The sequence below is a fragment of the Pseudopipra pipra genome, chromosome 20, assembly GCF_036250125.1.
Source record: "Pseudopipra pipra isolate bDixPip1 chromosome 20, bDixPip1.hap1, whole genome shotgun sequence".
In the NCBI taxonomy this organism is placed as follows: Eukaryota; Metazoa; Chordata; class Aves; order Passeriformes; family Pipridae; genus Pseudopipra; species Pseudopipra pipra.
Genome location: NC_087568.1, coordinates 5,483,994 through 5,508,447, shown reverse-complemented (window position 1 = coordinate 5,508,447; position 24,454 = coordinate 5,483,994). Strand labels below are relative to the sequence as shown.

At 55.1% G+C, this 24,454-nt stretch overlaps 1 long non-coding RNA gene across 1 annotated transcript in view; it reads left to right on the top strand.

The window, feature by feature from the left end:
• The window catches only part of LOC135425065 (uncharacterized), a 107,257-nt gene extending 83,650 nt beyond the window's left edge, over window positions 1-23,607 (top strand). The window contains exons 3-4 of the long non-coding RNA XR_010435459.1: window positions 22,907-23,040; window positions 23,169-23,607. This is a non-coding gene — a long non-coding RNA (uncharacterized LOC135425065). The remainder of the gene's footprint in view (window positions 1-22,906; window positions 23,041-23,168) is intronic.
• Window positions 23,608-24,454: the final 847 nt, after the last annotated feature.

Here is a 24,454-nt window from a genome sequence, read left to right as displayed (position 1 = left end):
ACTCTTCCCTCAGCCCATTCCCAAAAGCTCTCCCTGGTCCCTGCCCTCTGCAGAGCCACAGTCATGTATCCAAAGGTCCCCAGTTCCCATCACAGAGCACAGGTCACCATCATTGCCAGTCCAGCATCTTTCTGGGTTAGAGACCTGTGGATTTTAGAGGAGGTGATGGGCTGGGGGAATTTGACCTTCAGGTCTGTATTTTTTCCTGTTTCCCAGCCAAATTAGAAATGCAAACAAACCTTCCTTTCCCTCCAAAATCTGGGCAGGTGGAGCTCTTGTTTTTTTGGCAGAGAATCTTCCCTTCCAGAGATGCTCTCAATGTGAAACATCTCTGGGACCTAATGCAAGCTGGGGGTAATCTTACTGAATCCTCACTTGTTAGAGGTGATTGTGTGGGGCCTGTCCCTCGCCCACCTTCCCACAGCATACTTTCTGGCAGGCTCTGATGCTGCCTGGCCTGGGAAGGGAGTAAATGCTTCCTCACCCCTGCTCCCACCTTGTGATGGCCTTGAAGAATGAAAAAAACACCTCAATTTTCCTGAGTTTACTGGGTTTTCCCTCTCCTGTCTGTCCCTCTCTAGGGGGGACACTCATGAAGGGCTGTTCCAGCTGGGGATCCAGTGGGATTTGTCACTTCTCTTGGGAAACAGCAAATCCTTTCCCTTGGGATGGGTTTAATCAACCCCAGTGATGGCCCTTCCCATCCTGAGAAAGGTACCTCATTTCCCTCCTGCCATAGGCTCCCTCCTCTCAGGATACTGGAAAGGTGGGCCCCTGGGGTAGCATGTGCTCAGGGTGATGTGGTGAGCCCCAAACTTCTCCATCCCTGTGAGCAACCACGGGTGTGACCCTTCAGGAATCGAGCTGGTGCACCTTGGTGTTTTGGTTCTCATTTGCTGGTGGACCCAGAGAGATTCCAGATGGGGTGTGAGGTTTCCTTACTGGCCATTGTTTGTGATCTTCCTTTGAGTTATGGTACTGTGAACCCCTCCAGGGACATTCCATACTTGTCCTGTGCTGGGCAAATTCAATGTGTGGTTTTACCAGAAGTTAAGAAATGCATCCCCCAACCTGATGCATTCATTTTTTTCCACATAAGCCACGTTCCTTTCTGTGTCCTTGTGCTGTGTGGGATGACTGTGTTGCGTGGTGGGAGGGTTACAAACTGGGTGGGATCCCAGGCTGGCTGGCTGGGAAGGTGCCTGGTGCCCTCATCCCTGCTGATGCTCGGGAACTGGCTCTGCCTGAGGGCTGGGCAGCCTCGTTGCACTGTGGGGTCACCCTGAACAGATTGGTCACAGTAACACTGCTGGGGTACAGCTAACATTGTTTGTGGTAAAAAAAAATTTAAACCAGTGGATCTAACCAACTCCTCTGCCTATTCCTCTCTCCTCCTTGGCCCCGGGCTCATCCCTTCATGTGTCTGCCACACTTTGTTCTAAGAGGGGTGAGGTCAAGGTACCTCCTTGCTGGCCTATTGAGATAGAAGGGCAGATCAGCAGGACAGTCATGTTGGGGTCTTGGTTTGTCACCAGTGGGGCTGTGCAGACACTGGGCTCCCTTCAGCTGGATTTCTTCCTCCCCCAGGGTGTGAGGAGGAGGAGACACACTCTCATATGTGGACGTGGAGGGGAAGGTGACAGCAGCCATTGGCTCATGGGGTGGAGGGAGATAAGGTCTGCGGTTCTCTCCCATCCCAATACCCTGCACCTCACTGCTCCAGGAACCGCAGACCTTATCTCCCTCCACCCCATGAGCACGTGGAGCTGCCTGGAACATCTCGCACCTGGCTGGGGTTTAATTTTTTATGCGAACTCTTGTTTGCAGCGAACGCGGTGTTGCAGTTCCCGGTACTGCAGGGTGCGGAGGCGAGCTGCTGAGCTGTGCTGAGAGCCGGCTCTAACTGAGCACGGGGGAGAGCTGGCTGGCTCTGACCAGCACGGCACAGCTCTGCCTGATGAGGGCTCTGCCATCCCCGTGCACCACGGAGGCACCTGAGGAGGGTGGCATGGCCAGTGGGTGCTCAGCTGACACTGGCCACAGCCTGGGTGTGTGAGATCTGGGCTGGCACAGCACAGCAGGGCTTGGCAGAGCTCCATGCTGGAGAACATCTCCTCTAGGACCTGCGCTGGGGTTATCAAAATCCAGAGCATCCCCCGGAGTGAGGGCCACAGAGCCCCCAACCTGAATGGGGACAGGAGGCACAGGACACAGCCCACTCCAGACTCCTGTGCCCTCTTGCTCCTGAAGCTTTCCAAGCTGCCCAGCTCAGAGGCTGTTTGTCTTCAGCTTGACCGTTCCTCCGCCTCCCCCGCCTGTCTACTCCGCTTCCTCATTCTCGGTGTCGGGTTGAGCAAGAGCAGAGCGGAGCCTCCTCAGGATCAGGGTGAGGCCGGGGGGGCCTCCAGTTCCAAGTTCCTTTTTATTTTTTGTTGTTGGGGTTTTTTTTTCCCCTCTATTTTTTTGGTCTCCTTCTTTGCTCTGCACACAAAGCTGGGCTATGATGAAACTCCAGCTCTGCCTTGCTCGCAGCATTCATGCACGGCACATGCTGGAAATAATTGTCCTTGGTGGAGCCCTGCAAACTGCAGAGTGATTTAACTGAAAAGAGGTGGAAAGGAGTTTTATTTCAATACACTGTGTTTCAGGCTCAGTGCAGTCACAGGCTCACACGAGGGATTGGAGTCAGGCATGGGCTCGGGCTGGATGTGCAAGCCCTGTGACTGTGGCCATGTAGTGCCAAGCCTGAGTTAATGTATCTTGCCATTCAGCAGCTCTTATTATGTTGGGCTTGACATGGCTTTGGTCTGCTCAAGCTCAAGCAGAGCAAGCTGTGACTGCCTGCAATGCTCCCTGTAGTGTAGGCACTGCAACGGGCTCCATGTGAACCCTCCTGTTGGTTTCTCCAAGTTTGGGATCAGATGCTGCAGCGGGAATTTCTGTAGGTGCCAAGTCGTGCTGATAAGGGAAATATGTTGGGTGCTCACTGCATGTAGAATATTCCTCTCAACCTGACCTCTCCTTTAAGTGCCTTAAATAAATCACAGGTGATTTTGGGAGTTGTGCTTTACTCTTTTAGGTGTACAAACTGGCTGGGGAACACCTGGTTGGAATGTCTTGTCCGTTGCTTTATTTTGATGGGCAGAGGGAAGCGTAAGTTGAAAGAAGAGGGTTGGTTCCAGGACATTTTGCAGGTGTTTGGAGCAAGGATTTTGTCTGATCTGACTTAAGGGAAGGGCCCATGGTTAGTGAAGAAAGACAGGGTGGAGCAGCCATGGCCACCATAACACCTCTTTGAATTAGATTTTTTCCTGCCCAAGGAGAGCTCCCTGTCCCGAGCTCCAGCATGTGTCAGGAGGAGTTGTGTGTGGGGACCATGTGCTCAGCACCATTCAGGATATAACCTGTTCTTCATTTCTCTTGTTAGTCATATCGAGTCCTCCTTCTCCTCCAATTCACACAACAGAGCTGCAGTTTGTCAGAATCTGCTGTGGAATATCTGTCCACAAAAGTGTTCTTCCTTCGAACTTCCTTTTCCTTCCAAATGGCAAACCCATTCTTCTGTGACACTCCATAGATTTCTGCTCTTGGTCACCAGGGATCTCCATTGTTGTCCATCTCAGGTGGCTTAGTACCCTCTCATTGGTCAGGGTCAGATGTGACTGTTTTCTGATTCCTTTGGAGAAAAGCCCAAACCCTTTTGCCATGAAAACTTGGGACTGGTGGCACAACCATCTACTCCCTGGTGAGGAGGACCTTGCCACTGCGTTTTTGGTTTCACCAGCTTCTGTTTCCTAAGTGCCAGCTGGCATGAGGAGCAATGCACAACCTCTAAACTGTTTTCTCCTACCGAGTCAGTAAGATGTGACCTCGCATGTGCTCCTTGGAGCTCTGCAGAAAGAGGCTTTTGCATTATTTACTCTGTTTTGGAGCTGGAACCAGACCTGACTCTGGGCTTGCTCAGCTAGCTAAAGGCAGTAGAGGTGGGAGCGAAGCCCTCCCAGTAACACCAACAGAGCCACTGGAGCTGGGCTCAGGTTTCTTCCCTGGTTCTCCTGGCTCAGCAGAGTCCGGCTGTGTTCCCTCTCGGTGTAACGCTGACACGGGAGTTTTTAGCTCAGCTCAGCCCTGGTGTAGCTTCCCCAGCCACCACCCACCAGTCAGGCTTTGTGTTTGGGGCTCTCCAACTCAGCTGACCCGGGGCTGACCAGCCCTTTGCAGGCACTCGGTGGTGGGGCAGAGCCAAATTCTTGACTTCTGGCCCTTTGGCAGTGGCCGGGGTCGGTGTGGGGTGGGGAGGAGGAGGAGAAGGGCTGCAGTGTCAGCCCCCTTTGGAGCCCCCCACCCCCGCACCCATGGAAGAGGTCCCAGTGAGGCTCTTTGCCCGCTGGCAGCCAACTTTGCCCCTATCCATCCATCCTTTCTCAAGCACATAGTCGGGAGTGGGGAACCCTTTCAACACCTGCTTTACTCTCCCCCTCCCACCACCCGGATCCCCTCCAATTCCCCCCAAAAAATCTTGCATCATCTAAAAAAAACCCCCACATTCTCTATGGCTGCTTTTTCTTGCTAACCTCCGCTAGCTTTGCCTCTCCTCCCCTCCCTCCCTCCTCTCCATCTCCCTCCCTCCCTCTCTCTGGGGGGAAAAAAGGTCATTGCGCAAATGATTAGTCAGAGCTCAGTTGCTGTAGCAACCGGCTGCTGGAACTGGGACAGGCGTGCAGCAAGGACAACGGAGAGGTCGAGCATCAGCCGGGCTGGGGGAGCCCAGCCTTTGTATGTGTGCCCAGGACCGGGGAGCCGGGCGGTGCAGAGCCCCCGGTTCCACGCGTGGGGCCCCTCCACGGGCAGCCCCGACCGCTCGGCTGCGGCGCAATTGGGTGTGGGCACCTCGATGCCACTGTGGAGTCGGCACAGCCTTGGTGTTTCTCTGGTGTCTTTTGGCGTGGTGGCACCGTCCTTTGTCGGGAGAGAGGCTCCTGCCCCTGGCTGAGTGGCCACGGAGCGCGGCACGTCGTGGTTTCCTCCCAGGGAACTCACACCGCTGGGGTTCAGAGCTCCTTGTCCTCTTGCAACATCCCACACATGAAATATGAAGCCAAGTTCCTCCTGATCCTTCAGGAGGAACCAGCCGTTAACTGTGTCCTGCCCATTTCCAGTTCCAGAGAGCTGCAGTCCCTCTGTCTTCAACCCCACAGCAGCTTCAGAGGGAGACTTTTCTAAATCTTCCTTGGTTCCTCCCTGCCCTAGGCTTGAGGACAGCAGCCTGGCATGCAGCATCCATGGGCTGCTTGGCCTTGAAGTACAGGGCAAGGGCTCTTCTGGGAACGATCGGGCCACATGTGTGGTGGTTTTCATCTCCATGGTCATGATCTGCAAGTGGTCTTGTTGCCAAGACCGTGCAGTGCCAGCTCAGCCTGTCCCAGCCAAGCCCCAGCCTTGCTCCTTGGGTGTTGAACAGGGATTTGGAGTCTTGCCTCCTTCTGGGGTGCGTGTGGAGAGTGAAGGGACCTGAGATTGCAGAGGGTTTTGAGATTCCCCCAAAGGGAAGCCCTGGGGAGGAGTGATGTGGTAGATCAGCTGGAATTTGGTACAAGTGCTGTCGGGGAGGGCATGTAAAACCTCTGCTTTGGGCTCTGGGTAGGATTTTGGGGATGTCTTTGGTCTCTTGCTCAAGGTTGAGTTCTGTGCATCCATGTAGAAAGCTGTGGGCTGGCATTCTCAAGCCTAGGAAATTATTTTAGTCTGAGTTTGTGGGAAGCAGCAGGAAAGGGCTATTTATGCAGAAAATGGCTTCCAATAAACACGCTTCCTTTGGGAGTGGAGAGAAATTGCTGAGATGTGCTGGAAGTCTTTTCACTTTCCTGGGACTGTCCTTATTGCCAAGAGCGAGCCAGCCACACTTCATGGCCACGCTGGGGCTCGGTGATGTTCACTGCCCTGCTCCAAACCCCATGTCCCCAGCCCTCCCTCACCCCAAGGGTGGAGAGGGGCTTTTGAGGGCACCTCTTGCTCTGCATTGCCCATTGATGCTCCTCTCAGTCCTATGAGAGGTCCTCCGAGCGTCTTGAGATTTCCCTCAGTTCCCATAATTTCCTCCTTTCCTCCGTTTTTTTGGAGCTGTGTGATTGTGGAGCACTGGCAAGGGAGGGTTTGTTGGTTTAAGGGCCTCTTACCTCATGGTTGCAGAGACAAGCCTAGCAGAGTGACGTCAGAGTGGCCTACAGGCTCAAAAGCCAACAGGGAAATAAAGGGAAGGCAACTGGTCCTCTTTCTTTTTTCTTTTCTTTTTTTTTTTTTTTCCTTGCAAATCTCATTATTTTAAAGGCTCTTCCCTGATTTTTCCAGTGCCTGGAAATCTTTAGGAGCTCTCCGTTTTTGGGGTTGGCCATGCTATTTTCCTTTTTTCCTTTGGAGGTGGTGTATAAACTCTGCAGATTTATACTTCAGGTTATTGAGAATAACAAAAGAAAGGAAAAATGAATGAAAATGAAGTCTCCAGGAGAGGACCAAAAATCCCTGTGACTCACTCAAACACACTCTTTTTGAGCTTGAAAACACAAAATGGTGCTTGTTCCTTGCTGCCCCTTGCAATGGGCCAGGAGATGATCACCATCCAGAGCTTGGTTTGGGTTATGGGGCTGCCAGGCCCACACTGTGGACTATTTTTGTCTACATCTTTTGTCTCTCAGTTCCCTCCTAGCTCCAGAAGGACCCCCAAGGTCCAGGCTAGAGATGGCTGTGCTGGTGTTTGAAGGCATCAAGCCTGTCCTGAGCATCCATGAATTGAAAGAAGAGTGGAAAGGGCATTGAGGTTTTTTTCCCCTACGGATGATATCCAGTGCAGACATCAAGAGAGGAGCACTGTCTGTGATGGTTTGGGAGCACATCCATGACTGTGTAAGAGCTTACTGCTTGGAAAGGACGTAGGAGGAGAGAGCTTGGGTACATTCTAATGGCAGAGATATGCAATCCAAGGGGATGTGGAAGCTTTAAAGACATTTGGCAAAGCAAGCTCTCGAGGTTTCACCCATACCCGCACAGCACCGCTCTTCATTGGGAAGCACCTGCAGAGCAGGATGTGATCGGTTGTGATCCCTGGATATAGATAGAGGACCCCTAGAGCAGGGTGAGATGTGACCTGGGCTGACTGAACTTCTGCTGGCAGGAGCAGCTGGGCAGGGGAGCCCAGGGGGAAAGGTGTGCAGCCCTTCCCTCAGCTCTCTCATCTCAATAACCGTGTGCTCCTCCAAAGAAATGTACTTGTGAGCATTTGTCAGCGACTGTCACTGAGGGAGGCAAAAATCTATAACCTGGGGTCAGGCCCTTCTTCCAGGCTCTCATGTCATGAGATTCCCTCCACCTCCTCCCTCAAACTGCAGGGAGCAGCCCCTCTGTGCTGTGTCTCATCTCTCTGGCACGACTCGGCTGTAGCCCATGTCCGAGAGGTCGCCAGCAGACGTCGGCTGTCGGTGGAAAATAGCTGGAGTGGTGTCCTGGGGACGTCACGGGTGCAGGCAGCTTGAAGTGACCCCGTCACTGCAGCTGCCCTGATGGGCAAGTGCCGGTGCTGCCAGCACTGCCAGGCTCTGCCGCGGCGGGGTGGGCGACGCTCCTCGCTGGGGTCTGTCAAGGGAAATGCACCACGGAGTTAATGCATGCTCTGCTTCCAGCCCTCCTTTGTTAGCGGGTTTGGCCCGATGCCACGCCGGGAGCGCGGGCAGGCAGTGCTGGGGGCCAGCAGGGACAGTTTTTGTTCCACATTGTGGCTCCTCGGTGGAAAGGACGGTTGGCCAAAATGGGGCGCGTGCGAGCGCGGCAGTCGCTCCGCCTGGGGAGGAGCCCAGCTGCTCTCCTCGGCATTGAATTCCCTGGGGCTTTGTGGGAGCACGAGGAAGCTGTTCACTCCCAAACCCCGCTGGGGGTTTAGCTCATGCTGTGGCAGAGTGCTGCTCCCTGTGTCAGCTGAGTGGGTGCTCGGGTGTCCCATCTGTAATGCCCGGGAGAAATCTGCCCCTACAAGAGATGTTGGGGTTTCCCTTGGTTCAGTGGTGTTGGGGCAGTGGGTGGCCATGGTATGAGACAACTCCTCTGCCCAGCCCGGGCCAGGGTCAGATCCTGCTCAGCTTTGGTTAAGCCCAGCACAGCGAGCAGACTGCCGGATTTGGCCATCCCCATCTGCTGGAAGCACTCCCTGTTTTGCCCAGCCTTTGTTTCCTCCCAGCTCCTCGTTGTTTTTCATGGCATTTTCCCCTCTGACTCCCGTGCTGCTCGAGGCTTTCGGTGCAAGCCCAGCGTTCGGGCTCGTGCTTGTTCAGCTGAACGTGGGTCTGTGTGAGCCGGGTTGTTCCGTGTGCTCCCCAGCACAAGTGGTCCCCGACTCGGCTCAGGGAACAGCACGTCCACCAGAACCCAAGGCCCAAAGCGGCCCACGGGGAATGACGCAGGGAAGGTGAAATTTCAAAGGGAGACGGGAAGTGCATGGCAGGAGCAGGGGAAACAGAAGAGAGAATAGCCGGAGCTGACCTCAGCAGGGAGGGGAGCCCGGCCACACGCATGGAAGGGAAATGGGAAAAGGATACAGCTGGGACTGGCTGTGACACTCGTGTGCTCTGCCCCAACGCTGTTCCGCTTCCCGCTTTTCCCCCAGGATGGGCTGGGGGAATGGGCCAGGTCAGGGCTAGCTGGGGGCAGACCAGTGCTCCCGGAGGTGTCCATCAGGGAATGCACCAAACACACCCATCGGGGCAGCTTTGGAGCTCAGTTGGGAACCACTGAGCAGCCACCAGCAACCAGGGATGCTCTCAGGCATCCGTGTCCCTGTGTGCCAGGAGCTGGCAACCAGGAAAGAGCCCTGATTTGGTGATGCCCAGCTCCCTGGGTGTGCTCAGAGGCGGCACAGGGTAGATCCCGTCCTTCCAACCTTCCCTGGCACGTAGCAGGAGCCGGCGGTGTCACCACGATCAGGGCTGGCTGTCGAGAAGCAGCACAAGCCGTCCCAGGGTAGCTGCTGTCCCTTCAAGCACTCTCGGTTTTGCCCAGGGATGGATGGCTTTTCTTTTTTTTTTTTTTTAACATGTGGAGTTTTATTTTTAGCTGGAAAAAAAACTTCCAGCCTTTAAAAAACAAATGCACACAAAGTTTTTCGTGAAAAATACTCAACATAATGGGATTTTTTTCCTTCTTCGCAAAACTGCCTGTGACATTTCTAAATGAAGGGTTCCTCCTGTCCTTCTGCTCTTCCCCCTTCAATCTTTGGTGAAATTTCTCCCTTCCTTAAGTTCCCATTTTGCTCCCCAAAACATGCTTTTTCAGGATGAGGCACAGCAACTATAAGGACTGTTTTTTTCTGGAATGCTTTATTTCAAAATTAATAATAGAAAAATGTAGCAGAAAAATTGTAAAAACATCCCTTTTGAACCCACTGCAATGGAATGAAATTAATATTTTTTTGTTGTTTCCCCCTTCTTCCAACTAGTTTTCATCTGTCCTCAGCCTTTGGTGTGGGAGAACTGGGACAGTAAATGGCAGAGAGCAGCTCCTACTCTTTCTTTACTCAAGGGAAAGATTTTTCCATCCTAGTTGAACTCTTCCTTTGGAGCTGGAGAGGAGGTTTTGCAGCTGTTGGCACCCAAAATCCAACATCTGGAGGGATTCATGCTCCTGACCTTCTTTTCTCTCCAGTGGAGGGATGTTCAGAAGGCTTCAGGGGTCCATGGGGCTGTGGGAGGGCTGGGATTGTCCCAGGGGTTGACCCAGGGATGGGTCAGGGTGGATGTGAGGACTTGGGAGCCGTACTGCAGAAACCTCAGGTCCTGGGGTTTTCCCAGGTGGCCTTGGGGAAGTCACTTTGTCCCTCTTCACCTTCATTTCCCTACCTGGGAAAGAGGAGAGCACTTTCTTTGTACCTGTGGGCTTGGGCAGGTAGTTAATACCTTTTGATCGCTCTGAGTTGCCACAGGGATTTGATCAGCCCCCACTGACTCAGTTGGAGCAGAGGACAGTAGTTTTCCTTACAGGCTGGAAAGGCATTGGCTGCTTTTCAAGAGCAGCTACTGGTTTCTCCAAGTTGAAGGCACTAGAGGTGGGGATGCTTCTATCCTTAGACAACACAGCTCTGTGCACCCTCTTGGCACCCAGGAGCTTCCAAACCAGAATCCACATTGCAGGAATTTGTCCTCTGTGGTGACCTGAGGGTCTTACCTGACCCAACCCAGGAGCCCTCACACAGCTTGGCTGGGGATGTGGGGACATGGGGCAGAACTCCTGGGTCTTAAAAGAAAACCCTTGAGGCCAAAGCGGGCTGAGGTCACACCTTCCACTGCAAAAGTCTTGGACTCAGCGGGACTAATTCTGCCACCCAAATTAAAGTCATTTCCCAGAGATCCTGTTGGAGTGGGTATTGCTGCTCTGCCTTGGGCACATGTCCTGTCACTGGGAAGGGACCCTCTGAGGAGGTCTCAGGATGGAACTAGTGCTTGTGTGCCCATCTGATGGGAGTCACTGCCCGTCTCTCTTTCCAAACTCAGGGGGAAATGTCAGTGTCGTAGGCAGTGGCTGATGCAGCCCACGTGGGAGTCTTGGAACCCGTGGAGCAGGGAAGGGGAGCAAAGCAAACAAGCTTTGTCCAGGCTATTTATTTTGTGCTGGGGTAAGGGGTTTTTAGTTTTTTTCATTTCAGACATGCGATGAGTGTGTTACTCAGCCATGACTCGAGAACTTGTGAGCAATAAAGTCATCCTGAAGTCTGCCAAAAAAAATCTTCTTAGCACACCCACCTCATCACACGTTCCCACTGTAGCTACTTTGGTGAGATCTGCTGCTGAAAGGCGGCTACCTCGCGGGGAGGCTGTGGTGGCCATCTGCGAGCTTGCGGCAGTGCCCCGTGGATGAACCCGTGCCCGTGGGCACAGTGCCATGGGTGTCACCTGCCTGGTGACTGGGACCCTCTGCCAGCACCATCACAAAGATGGTGGGCTGGGTTTTGCTCCAAAATCCAAGAGAAAACAGAGCTGGAAGGGGCTGTGTAGCCCAGTGTAGTCTTTCTCCCGCAGCCAGGGGCTGGGTCTTGAGTTTGGAATGTTGCATTTGACCTTTTGGGGTCAGGACTGACCTGTAATGTCCATGAAGAGGAGAGCCATGGACACATTCCTCCTCCTGCCCTGTGCCAGCACAGCTCCATCGGGGTTGGCTGGATGTGAGAGTGGCCTGGGGCTCCAGAGCCCTGCACTGGCCACAGCTGCGGTCTGGGGTGGTGATGAGCAGCGTGGTGCATCCTCCAGGCTGTGGGAGAGGTGCCATGGAGGCATGCACTGGCAAACCAGGAGAGTGCTGTGGGAAGTGCTTGAGAAAATGCATATTGATACTAAAGTTTGCATTTTTGGGAGTTGACTGGTCCCTTGGGTGAGGATTCAGAGTGCAGGGTCCCCACATGGGAGCCCTCGCCCTCAGGCTGGCCACTCTGCCTGGGGGGTGGTGCAGCCCTCCAGTCGGGCACTGGGTCTGATGGCTCTGGAACTGGAATGCTTCTGGAGCTGGATATTGGGGCTCGCTGTGAGAGGAAGCCCTGCTTTGTTGAAGGCAGGAAGGGCCGGGATAAGAAATAACCCCCTGTCGGTGGGGTGGGATGCAAAGGGATGGTGTTGGAGACACCCCACCACCAGCAGGGAGGTGGGTCCGGGCGGAACCCCCTCGTCTGAACTACCGGGGTAAAATCCGCCTCTGCCACGGCCTCCTCTCTCCCCACCCCTTCCCCGCGCCGGGGCTCTAAATAATTGATAACGCTGATAAATAATAGATCTTGTATTTGCTCCTTCGCTGTCTCTGGCAGGGCGTGTGCGCTCGCAGCCTGGCGCTGCTGCATTAGGGTTACGGGGATGGGGAGCGCGGCTGTTGGGCCGGGGTAGGGAGCTCTGCAGCGGGGAGAGCATTCCGGGGAGATAAAGGGCTGGTTTGATGTGTGTTCATGTGGCGGGGCTGTTTTGCCTTGCATGCCTTTCTCTTTTGCTTTATTTTTTTCCTGGAGTGAAGCCTGGCGCCAGCAGTCTGGAACCAGCCTGACAAGCTTTTGAGTTATGGAAAGGGGGAGGAAGGGGGGAGGAGAGAGAAAGAGGGAGCGAGAGAGGCAGGGAGGAGGAGGGCGAAGGCAGAGGGAGGCAGCTGGGATGTGGATTATTAGGGGAGAACAAGAATACACACAAGAGGCTGGTGGGGTGAGGGCTGGGGGCTACCGGGGCTGGCGGGGAGGGGACGGAGCTGGCTTCGAGCAAACCTTTCAAAGGAGAATGATTTTTTTTCTTTTTTTTTTTTCTTTTTTTTTTTTTGCATGGAGGGGAGAGGGGGAATTGAGTCATTTTGGGCATGAAACGCAAACCTCGCCGCGTCAAGGAACAAGGAAGTTTTTTAAAGCGCCAATTAAAGGGCTTGGAGAGGTCCGGGGCTTTTAAACAGCCTTGGGAAGGAGGGGCGGGGGGGGTCCTGGCCGGCGTTCAGGCTGCCGTCCCATCAGGACATTCCTTTCTGCTGAACGCTGCTGCTCCCGGCCCTCTCCTCCTCCTTTTCCAAGCTGCCGTCGAATCCTTTCCAACTCCCGCGTCCGAACCCAGGGAACTTTGCTCCGTTTCATCTCTCGCCGCCCGGCTCCCCCCGGCCCCGGCCTGTGCTCGGCGCTTTGATCACGAGCTGCCTGCACGGAGAGCCCCGGACCCCCGCACTCAGCACACCCGGGACGCAGGCGCCAGCAGCCCCTCCGGGGGCTGGCATTGCCAAAAATTCACACCACACCCCCCACCCCCGGTGATGGAGACCCCCCGTCTGCCATCACATCCCTGCTCCGGGAAGGCAGCTGCTCCGGAGAATTGGATGGGGGGAGGAGGGCTCGGTGCCCAGTGACAGGGAGCTGGCTCCCCAAAATGGGAGGGGGGGGGAAATTGCCCCGTGGGGGTTGAGAGGGGGTGGGTTGGGCAGCGTGATTGGAAAGGTCCCGTCGGGGTGCCCACGCCTGAGAAAGCCACGTGGTGCCTGTGAGCGGCAGCTCCAGAGCTGCTCCGGGGGGTTCGTGGCACTGACAGCAGCGTGGCCAGTCTTGAGCAAATTCGCCAGAGCAGGGATATGGCAGGCAGAGGCTGGAGCAGCTCCATGGCATGTTTTCCCCTCAGAATCCCCCTCATTGCCTCCCATGGATGTCCAGCAGCAAGAAGCACAGGACTGAACGCAGCCTCCCTGCATCAGTCCGACGTGCCCACCTTTTGGAGCAGGGAGAGAGCCATGGCGCACTGGGAAGTGCCGTGCTTGGGCTCGGGGGGAATCCAGAGTGCTGGCGAGGGGATGGGGATTTGGAGCCGCTTTGCAGGGGCTTTGTTTTGTTTGGTTTCAGCGCAGCCTATTTAACTCCGACGACTGGCGAAGGCTGGGGAGAAAGGAGCTCTTTGTTATAGGCTGAACAGCCCCAGGTCTTTAACTCAGCTTGTGGGAAGAGCTCTGAGAAGTTGAGATAGCCTAGGGATAGGCGGATTTTGGGATGGGCAGATTTCGCAGCGCTCTTACCTCTACAGTGAAGCACAAGAGCGAGGGTTCGAGCACTCACCTCCCCCCAAAAAAGCCCAGCACAAGCCCCGTGAAGCACCACCACCATCTGCCAAGTCTTTGTCTTCGCAGAGGAGGTGGAAGGGGGAACACCCAGTTTTTTGAAATCTCCATTGCAGGTTGTCTATGAGCTGCAGCTCTTCAGAAGAAAAATACTTCTTTCTCTGGGTTTCCAGGAAGCAAAATGTTGCCCTCCGCTGTTTGCAGCGTAGCTGGAACAGAGAGCTCGCTGCGACCGAGCCCGGCCGGCACTTCACTCCAGTGTCACATCCCTGGCAAGGGCCAGGAGATCTGGGGAGAAACAACTCCTACCCAGCCCATAAATACTGCAAAGACCTGTGAAAGGTCCAGCCATCCTCCATCAGCCACCACAAATCATGGCCTTCTGCTCTTGGGGTGACCTGCTCCTCCTCTGTCACCTCATGGGTTTGGTTGTGTTGGCTTTGGACTGAGATGGGTCCAATGAACACCAATCTCTCACACCTCGTGTTTCACAAGAAAACAATGCAAAGCAGCTCAGCTGTGCACCCTTGGTCCAAATTCCTCAGGTTTTTCCATTTTCTTCTCTTTCTCCTCAGTGACTCTTTGAGCTCCTTCTGGTAACTTTAGAGCTACGCTGGCAAACTTGTCCTCCAGCTCCTCCTTGCTGGAGATGCAACACAGATGGATCCATAATGCTGGTTGTCTTTTATAGATCTCCAACATTTAAGTGTTGGGGGATCTTAAACTAGTAGATGGAGGGAGTGATTATTTTTTTCCATAGATGTGGAAACTGAGGCATAGGCTACTTATCCAGGTAAAAAGAAGTCAGATTTTAAGGCCAGGTGACACAGTTTCACTTGGAAATCTTTGTTGCACCAACTTCCTTGGCATCTTTAGAGATGTTGCCATGAGGGAGGCGGCCCTTTTTCTTTTCTTTTTGCCCAGAAAGGGTCAGGAGCTGGGGACAGAGCTGATGACATGGCCCTGTGGCCCATCCCCGCCTGCCACCTCCCTGCTCGCACAAGAGGCAGCAGGTGGAAATAAAATACAGTTCGGGGCTGGCGGAGCTGGGGAAGAGTGAGATGAGTCTTGGTGGGGAGACCAACCTCACCTTTCATATTCTAATGCCTTGCCTTTGCCTGATTTGTGAGCTCTCGGGAGTCCTGCTGGGAATTCGCTCGAATGGAGGCACACGCCGCCGTCCCTCGGTAAATTACACAGAGATATAATGAAGGAGGAGAAATCAGTTACTCTGTGACTGTGGCTCCCCAGGGGACCTTAATTCAAATATTTGTGGAGCTGAGCAAGTGGGGCGTTGGGGAGCCGCCGAGTTGGAGTGTCTCTCGACAGGTTGCTTGCAGGTGGTTGGTGACGGGGAGGCAGCACTCTGGGATACAAGATCCATCCCAAAAGGGGCTTAAGGTTCTTGATGGTGCTTTGGGTGTCATTAGCCAAGAGGAAGATTCTGGGGGAAGGTGGGACTGTGATCTGGCTGTAGCTGCCTGGAAAACAGAGGTGGGCTCCAGGCTGCAATTGGTGGTGGTTGGGATGGGACAGCCCCCTGTGTCCCTTTGTCAGTGGCTTTGAATGGAGTGGGGTGATGGGGGCACTTGCCCACCACCTGTGACCTGGTTCTGCATCATGTCTTGGGGAGGGACTGTGACAGAGACCTGGAAGGGGACAGGGAGGAAGAGGGTTTGCAAAGCCAGGCCACTTTCCTGCTGCCCACATGGCCACTGTTTTCAGTAATGGATATAGAAATGGTTAAATGCTGCATGACAGCAAGGAGAGGGCAAACCCCACATTGCTCAATTTAGGAATGAGAAATTGATTTACCTCCAGCTCCATTCCCTCTGTGTGCTCTCAAGCCAGGCTTTCTGCCCTCTCTCCTCCCAGGCCACGCCAGTGCCTCGGACCTGAGAAAACAAATGGGATCCAATTTGCCCATCCAGCAACCTGCACCAGCAAACAGGGGCACAGCTGGGGGGGGCAACCCCTTTCTGGGTGTGTGCAAGAGCCATTTGGTCCCACTTCACCCTGATGGCCAAGGCTGTGGCTCCAGCAAGGACACAGTGGCCCCTTGGCCATGCTGTGGTGGCCACTTCAGCAGTGAGCATGGAGAGCTGGGTGAGCTGGGTGCAGGGTGAGCTGGGTGCAGGGTGAGCTGGGTGCCAGGTGAGCTGGGTGCAGGGTCCTCAGTCTCCAAAGAGAGGTGGTGGTGTGGGGGCTGAGGGCAGCTGCATTACCCCTGTGCCATTCTGCACAGCCCTGTTCTTCTCCTGCAGGTCCTACACCATCACCCCAGCACTCAGACACGATGCTGTTTCCAGGAGTTACATCTGCGAGTGTGAGCACACGCAGACACACTCCCCCCGTGCTCCTTGCACACCTGCTCACACGTCCACCAGCTCTCCCACTCCCCAGCAGGCCTCTCTGCTCTGCTCTGCTCTGCTCGTGTGCCGGCATCACACGGCGAGTGTGCGGCAGTTTTGTCTCCCGGTACCGGGGGCTGCCTGGAGCGACAGCAGCAATCCCACGCCCACCCACCCACCCGCATCCCGAGCCCTGCCACCCACCACCAGCACCGAGCAGGGGCGTCCTCCCCAAACCACAGCCCCTTGCACGCCCAGAGCCTTCGGGGCTGCTGCGCGCACCCGCATCCGCAGCACGCCAACTGTTGGGAAGGGGAAAGGGAAAAAAAAAAAAAGAAAAAAAGAAACCCCACCGATTCAGCCGAGAGAGGTGGGGGGGGGGAGGAAGAGAGAGAAAGAGAGAGAGAATGACAGACTGCAATCCCCCTTGAGTGCCTAGCCTCATGAATATTAATAAGGTGGTAATTAAAATGCAGGGACACAGCAGGACGGATGCAGGCGCTGCCTTCGGAGCGCTGGGAACGGGGGGAGCGCGTCTTTCCAGGCAGGTTTTGATTCCGTTCTCTGATGAAAAGAAGAAAACGGAGCCTTCAACTTTAATCAGTTTAGAGGTTTTTTGACACAACATATCTTTAATTGCTGATATTTCTGCTCTTCTCAAACCCGGCTCCACCGACTCCGGTCTAAGCAGAGATAACGAGCCACGCTGAAGTGCCGTGGATTCGTGCCGTATTTACGCCTCGACTTGTTTGCCACTTTCCTGGGGTTTCACCTCTTTGCCTGGGGTTGGAGGGCACAGCCCTACTGCCACTTGCCTCTGCAGCCAGGCATGGGGCTGGAAACGCAGCCTGGCACGTCTTTGTCTAACACCCTCCTCCCAGCCTGCCCCACTGCAGCCTTTGGGAGACTTGATTTTTTGGGTAGTAAATCCCTCTTCTTGGCCATGGCTGTGTGGTGAGCCTGGAGTTGGACACGATGGCACCTGGTTTGGGTGGCAGGGTTGGAGGTTGGGAGCATGGGTGGTGGCAAGGAGAAGGCTGGGTAGGATTGGGTTGGGTAGGAAATCATGTCTCTTGAGAAACTCTGTTCTCCTCCTCAGAGGAGGTTCCTCCAGTGTGAGAGGAGAGGTGGCTCTTGGGTTGTTATTATTAAGGAGGTTTAAAGGGATTCAGGGTTGGGCAAGGGTGCTGTGAAGGATGGACAAGGCAGACCTAGAGGTCTGTGAGGAAGGAGAACCAAAGTGTTTGTCTTTCTTGGAGAAGGTAGTTACTCCAGAGGGCCTGGTCCAGTGACAGAGAGCCATGTTGCTGGGAAAATGATTGGTAAGTGTTGGTTGGTGCCCGAATGGAACGTCTTGGATGTGGGAATTGGACCATGTCAGCCCAGAACAAGGATTTAGGAGGCAATTTCTGGTAAAATGGAACAGAACCCACAGAATACCCCATGCCAGTGCAAATAATTGTTTCAGATGAAGTTAAAATGTTTGGTTTGGCCTGAAATGTTTTTGTTTTGTTTTGTTTTGTTTGGAGCTTGCCTAATTTACTTAGATCTCTTCTTTTACATTTCATCTTCTAAAATGAAAAAAAAAAAAACCAGATTATTTTTAAATTAAAAAATCAAAAAATTCTTTTAGAAAATGCCCAAATAGAAGAGTTCATCATGTGACTGATGGGAGAAGGTGTTTTTTCATCTTCAAAGGCATTTCCCCTGCCCAACACAGGTATTTCTTTTTTTTTTACTCCAAACAATTTTTCAGCTTCACCCTGAGTTTCAGGATGATTCAGCCTTTTCGAATCTTCCAATTTTTGATGAATTTACTATTTGTCCAAAACCAAGCAAAGAAAACCCCCCTCAGCTCCTAGAAAGATGAAAGTGTGAGTAGAGCACAGTGCAAGTCCCCTCACAGCCTCACAGCTGGTGCCTCTCTGCCAGGGTTGGAGCTGGTCATGGAAAGGCAACGGGAGCACTCCTGGATCAAGGATGGAGGATAAAGGTTTTGCCCCACCTTGGAGACACTGTGTTACCCAGAGAGTGACTGTGTGTTTCAGGGGGTTGATGTGATGTGTTTGTTTGCTCCTGCATCCTCTTGAGTCCAGAGGGATGTCCCAGGAGGATGTCATGGCCTTCAGGCTAAACTGCACTCCTGCACTCCCATTTCTCCATCCTAGGCTTTGGAATTTTCTCTCCCCTGGGAACATGTCCTTGTGCTTTGCAGCCCTGCCTGGGGGAGAGATGGAAAAGGAGAGCTGCAGCATCTTGGAGCCCTTGAGATTTTGTTGCCCATTGGACCAGGGTCAGAGCTCTTTGTGCAACAAGGACTTTTCCATGCTGCCTTTCTGTCGGGATGTGGGATGCCTTTATCTACCAGGGGTTGGGTGTCCTGGGCTCTGATCCATGGCAGGCTGATATCTCCCTCTTGTCCTGCCCCACGGCAAGGAAGCAGCTGATCCAACTGGGTTTGACAGCTGGATCTATCTCCTGTTGCTCTGTTTTTCCTCATCTGAGGCAAATAATTCCCTGTGTGGAAAGATGACTGGTGAGTCCAAGTGCAGGTAGAGGTTGGGAATTGAGCTGGCTCCTTGGCTGGAAGGGCACTATCCCAGCTGAAGCCCTTTGCTGAGTACTGGCTTGTTGTGACACTTGTGTGAGCCATTACCCTGCAATGCCCCTCTCCCTGGGGACATTCCCTTTCTGCATTCCCACATCCTGCAGCAGCACAGGCTGGCCCCAGGAATCCCCAGGAACTCAGCTGGACCCTGATCCTTGCTGGAGGGAGTAAAATGGGTCCCCTTGCTCAAGGCACCAGTGCAATGCCAGCTCCTCCACACTCATACCAGGGTGAGACGGGTGGATTTGGGGTGAACTGCCACAAATCCAGTGAGTCTGTGTCTAGTCTTGCCCTTTGGAGTCCTTGGATTTTAATGGTTTTAATGTATTTTGTGGTGTGAGGGGAGGCTTTTTGCTCATCCCTTCTCATGTTTGATTAGGTTGGGTGCCACAGTTTGTGCCTGGGGTTGGTGCAGGTCATTTTGCAGGAATGGCAGCCGAGTTGGCTTTCCTTAGCCACGCTGGAGCTGTGAAATGTGAGTATGATCTGGAGAACCCATCAGGGATCACGGCACACAGAGGGGACAGGCAGGTGAGGGACTAGGAGAGGAGAGCTGCAGGGAAGACAACACCCATGGAAGGGGCCACCTTGGGATCAGCCTGGGAGGCTGGTGGAAAAACAAAGCTTTGGGTGTTAACTGGGGAAAAAAATATTTATCCTGTGTTTTTCAGGCTTGGTTTTTGGGTTTTGGTTTGTTTTTTTTTTTTTCTTCTCTGCTTCTCCTCCTTCATCCTCTCCTTTCTCCTTTCCTGCAGCGCTACAACAGCTGGTTTGAGGCAGGACAAGGGGGAAGTCTAGTCAGTGTCTGAACTCCCCTTCGCCCCAAACCTCCCACTGCTGCCTTCCAGTCTGTGCTGAGCAAACCTTGGGAAATATCAGGTGTGCTGTGCAGATGGGGTGACAGGGCTGGGGCTCTGCGGTGACAGGGACAGCCCCGGGTGGAACAGACAGCCCTGGGCGACAGCCCGAGGCAGGGTGGCAGTGCAAAAGCCTGTGGTGGAGGGAGGGAGAAGATATCACCGTGCTGCTAACAGAGGATTTAGGTGGTGAAACACGAGAGGGACCTGGTGACTTGTGTGGAGAGCAGAGGCTGGGCTGGGGCTCGGCCCTGAGGAACGTGAGAGGGAGGGCACAGGATGGGCCCCCGGTACCGCTTCCTGGTGACACCCCTCCGGCAGTCCCAGTCACCCCCGAGTCACATCCTGCTTGTGCTGGCTCGTGTCTCATCCTGCTGCCTGCAGTTTCTCAATCCCTCTCACTCCTGCCAGCGTTTCCTGGCTGCTGAGGTTGCTGCAGGGCCCTTGGGGCAGGCAGGGCTGGGGGGAGTCCCCAAGGCACCAAAGAATTTGGGATGGGAGAGTAAACAGCAGTGTCCTTGCTCACCTAGGGATGGCCAGAGCCTGGCCCTGCTCCGGGTCCTGCCTGTGTCCTGCCATCACTTGCTTCCTGCCCTGACTGTCAACTGTGGGGCCACAGGGGCTCTGGCTGAGCATCTCCCAGTGTGCAGTGTGCACAGGGCAGGTCCCCCATGCACCCATCCTGCTGCCTCAAACCCTGGCAGCCAGGGCAGAAAGCTGAGGTGGGAGTGAGCTGGGTGCTTATTCCCCTCCTCTCTCATGCCCTGAACCCTGCACAGAGCTACAGCTCTGCAGGGGCGTTTGGGAGAGCCGAGCCGGGGCTGCAGATCGTGCTTCTGCAGGGCTGTCAGTGAGGAGCCCAGCCCGGCTCTGCAGTCCCAGGCTGAGCCGCTCCCGGGTCGTGCAGAGAAAACAAACACTGAGCTCCATCCTACCCTATTTTACAGCAGAACTGCCATTTAAGGGAGGATTTGGAGAGAAGACATCTTCCTGTTTCAGACCCCTTTTGCCCGCGCACCCCCTGCTCCCCTGTCGTAACTGGACCCTGCTCTGCAGAGCGTCCCAGCAGCTAAAGGGTGATCCTCTGGCAGCAGCTTTCCTGTGCTTGCCGGGTCCCTGCCTTGTGCCCAGTGCTCTTTCCTGCTCCCAGCCCCACCTCCGGAGGGGGCAGCGGGCTCCGGGAAGGGCAGTGTCCTCCTGCGGGACGGTGTGTGCCCTGGCACCCGGAGCCGCCGGGCTGAGCCAGCCAGCGCGGGGGGTGAGAGCCGGCAGAGCCGGTGCCTCTTGGCTCAGCTCAGCGCTGGGGTGCTGAGCTTAGGATTTCTGGCCTTGAAGTCCTTCTGCATTGGCCAGGAGATTTCAAGGGGAGTTTTTGGCGGAGCAGGGAGATGCTGCAATACACCAGCGAGCTGGAGCCTTGGGGAGGAAGGGGGGGGGTCAGCTCTTAGCTCTGCCACAGTCTGCCTGGGATAACCTTGGTCAAGGCTTTGTGCTTTGCTTGTCCTGCTGTAAAGCAGAGCCGTGGCTCCCACTCCTTCTGTGCTGCGAAATCTGCTTGTGCTCAGAGCCTGGCTGGCAAGGGGGGGGAGAGTGGAGGGGGTCTGCACAAACTCTGGCTTTTTAGCACTTGGGTTTAGCCTCAGAGGAGCTTTTTCCCCCCCGTGTGCTTTTTACCCAGGTGTGACACTGTCTTTGCTCCCACTTGTATCCCCCTGTGCTGTAGGAGAGGCTGTGTCCCGGCTCCTGCCAGAGCTGCACTGCAGCAGGGCCGAGCCATGGATCCCCGAATCCCTGCAGACCTCAGGGCTGTGGGGCTGGAGCTGCTGATCCCACTGTGACCCCCAGGCAGCATGGAGTGGGACCCCAGCTCCCACCCTCACCCGGAGTTGAGGCCTGTGGCGAGTTGCAGGCAGGGATGGGGGTGCCCAGAGAGCACCCGTGGCTGGATGAGGAGCTCCCACGAGCCAAGCACAGGGACCACAGCACTGGGGTGCTGCATTTCACCTACAGGAAAGCACTGAGGGAGCCCACGAGGGTTATTGCACCTGCGTGGGGCTCGGGGCTGAGACCACCACTCACCATGGGGTGCTGGCACCGTGCATCCCTCCTCCTCCATCACCCTCTGGGAAGCGCCCAAGGGAGCCGGGCAGGGACCCAGCCCGGGGGTCCCGGGTGATGGGGGGAGGTCCAGGCTCTCTGCTCCTTCCCTCCAGGCCAGGCAATGGTTAAATTCCTTTCCAGCTGAGCTGGCAAGCAGAGCCCAAGCATATTAGTCAGATCCCTGTAGGGGGTGGGGAGGAGGAAGGAGAGAGCAGCGAGGAGGGGCCGGAGCGAGCCGAGCCGAGCTATTCTCCGGGGCGCGAGTGCAGGGAGGCAGGCGCAGCAGGGCTGCTGCTTCCCAGAAACTTGATTATTTTTAACCCAGGAAGAAGAAAGGAAGGGAGGGGGGGGGGGAGTTGGGGAGGAGGAGAAGGAGGGGGTAAATCTGGAGGAACTGGAAAAACAGGCAGTTGGCATTTGCAGACAGCTTTGCAGAGGGGAGAGGAGAGCGGGAAGGCGAGCGAGGGTCGTGGTGTGGCACAGGGGTGCCAGGGCTGCCCAAGCCCTCCCTGCACCGCCCTGGCGCGGTGGTGAGGACAGGACGGGACAGGACAGGATGCAGAGCGGTGCCAGGTCCGGCTGGCAGCGCCCTTGCTGTGGCCAGAGAGCCCGCAGTGCCCTGTGCCCTCACTTCCATCGCCACCTCCGGCCTCTCCCCGCGCATGGCGGTGCCCCCCGGGCTGGTGCTGGGAGCAGGATGCGGCCGGTTTCCCACCCACCCTCTCACACACACAGCACGTACACCAGCGGTTGTGGCTTCCCGGGTCCCTCCTCTCCCTGCTGCTTGGGACTGTGGCCGTTTCAGAGGGCTGGGGGGATGCAGGGCGGGCACCAAGGCGGAGGTCTGGCTATGGGCACACGTCGGCAGCTTCAGGAGCTGCTGGTGGGACTTCATATGTCTCTGCTGGGCTGGGTCTTGCAGGGCCACTGTGGGGAGCTGGAGCTCCCCAAATTGCTCAGGAACAGAGGTCAGGGTGCCTGAAGGAGGGACATTGGAGGTATCATGCTGAAGAAGGCAAGGTCTTTTTTCTTGCACTGCCTCACCGCACTTCAATGGGAGTTCAACATCAGAGACCTTCAGAGAGGCCTTGGTGGCAGTCCTGGTGGCAGTCCTGGTGGCAGTCCTGGTGGCAGTTCTGGTGGCAATTCTGGTGCATTGTATGTCTGTGTCTAGTCTGGTACAAAGCCCTGGGGTGATAGTTTAGAAGCCCTGCAGTTGACAGGTCTTCGGGGAAACACTTCCCTAAGACCAGAGATCATGTCACAGGTCTGGGCTCCTTGTGGTCCAGCCCTGGGTCAGGGCAGGCTGGCCAAAATTCCCCTGTGAAGGTCAAACACTTTCTGGCCAAGCTCACAAGGGGAAGACCTGCCACTGCTCATATCAAGTATTTCTTTCACTTCAGCACCCACACTTGTTGGAAGCTCAGTGTCCTCCACGGGAGAAGCGTTGCCAGCCCTTTCCTCCTCTGATTCTCACACAGGGAACCCTGCGCTGGAAAATGGCATCATCTGCACAGACACACCATGGCCAGCCAAGGTAACAAGGGAATGAGTCTCGCCCCAGGCAGGTTTTGCCTTCCTGGTCCTTTTTGGGACTTGTGCTGTTGTCTCCTCTGCTCTGCCACAGCAGCCAGATCCTGAGCGAGACTGATTTTATCCACACAGCAACATCAGTGCTGTGTACCCAGGGGAGAAGAAGTCCTTGATTCAGCAGACATGACCAGGCCTGGCCAGAAAATGGATGTTGTTCCTGAAAGGCAGAGAGGGGACAAGGACAAACAGCTGAGCTGTTGGGTAGCAGTATTGGGTCAGGCACCGCTCAAAGTGCAGCCCACACTGGCAGAGCGTGCAGACTGCTTGGGTTTTCTACAAAAATGCCTTTTGACAGAGGTGTCCCTGCTCTGAGGGGCCCAAGTGGGGCTCACCAAGGGTATTTGGCATGCTTTAGACCCCAGGGCAGTGTCACCCCATCCCAACCAAGCAAGCAGAAGCTGGGGAGCTTCCCTGTTGCCAAGCTGGATTGCTAGTGAGGAAAACATGTCCAACCTGCTGGGTATTCCCTCGCGCCTCCTTTCCAAGCATTAAAAGTGCTAATTAAACCAGAGCTGTGCTCTGGCATCTGGAGGGATAGACCGCCTTTCCCAGCAGACAGACTGTAAGCATCCACAGGGATGGCCCTCAGTGCCATCCAGCAGTGGAGAAGGTCACTAGGCCATGCTGCTGTTTGCACCCAAATTTTGAAAATGGGTGGCACAGCCCTGGAGCTGGGGATGCTCCCAAAGGGGATCATCTGCAGGGCAGCCCCATGGACAGCTGGGTGGGATCATCACCACCCCCAAAACCACGGATGTGGTGGAGACAGGGCACAAAAACTCTCCTCCTCACCTCTTCTCCTCTAAGGTATTCGGAGCTGGCTTTCACCAAAGGGCTGGGGTGGGCACGGGGTGGGTGTTTCCAGCAAGAGGCAGGAATTCCTGAGTCACAGCCAGTTCTGGGTGTTAATTCCCGCCTGGGAGTCTCCGCCACATCCTAGACCTCCAAAGGCACAAAAGCCCCTCAGAGGTCAAATGGCTTGAGAGGGGAAAGGGTAACTCCTCCAGTGGTGGTGGTGGGGCAGGATGGAGCAGAGGAGAGGGACGATTTTTATTCCCGTGATTTTGCACGAGTGACCTCCCATCATACCCTAAAACCCAATGAAGCTGAGGAGCTGCTGGAACAGCGTGCAGTGGGGTGTCCAAGCAGGGGGAAGATGCCCAGCTCTGTGATTCACATCCCCACTGCTCAGAGGAGGCCTGTGAATCCCCCAGGCTCTGTGATGAGGCCGAGGTGTCCGTCTACTGCTGGCCTGGGGAGCAGCTCCATGGGCACTCACACCCAAACGCTGCCCATTGGGAAGCTGCCCCTGACCTCCCCAGGGGGACCTTTCACCCCAGCCCTGTCCCCCATTTCCT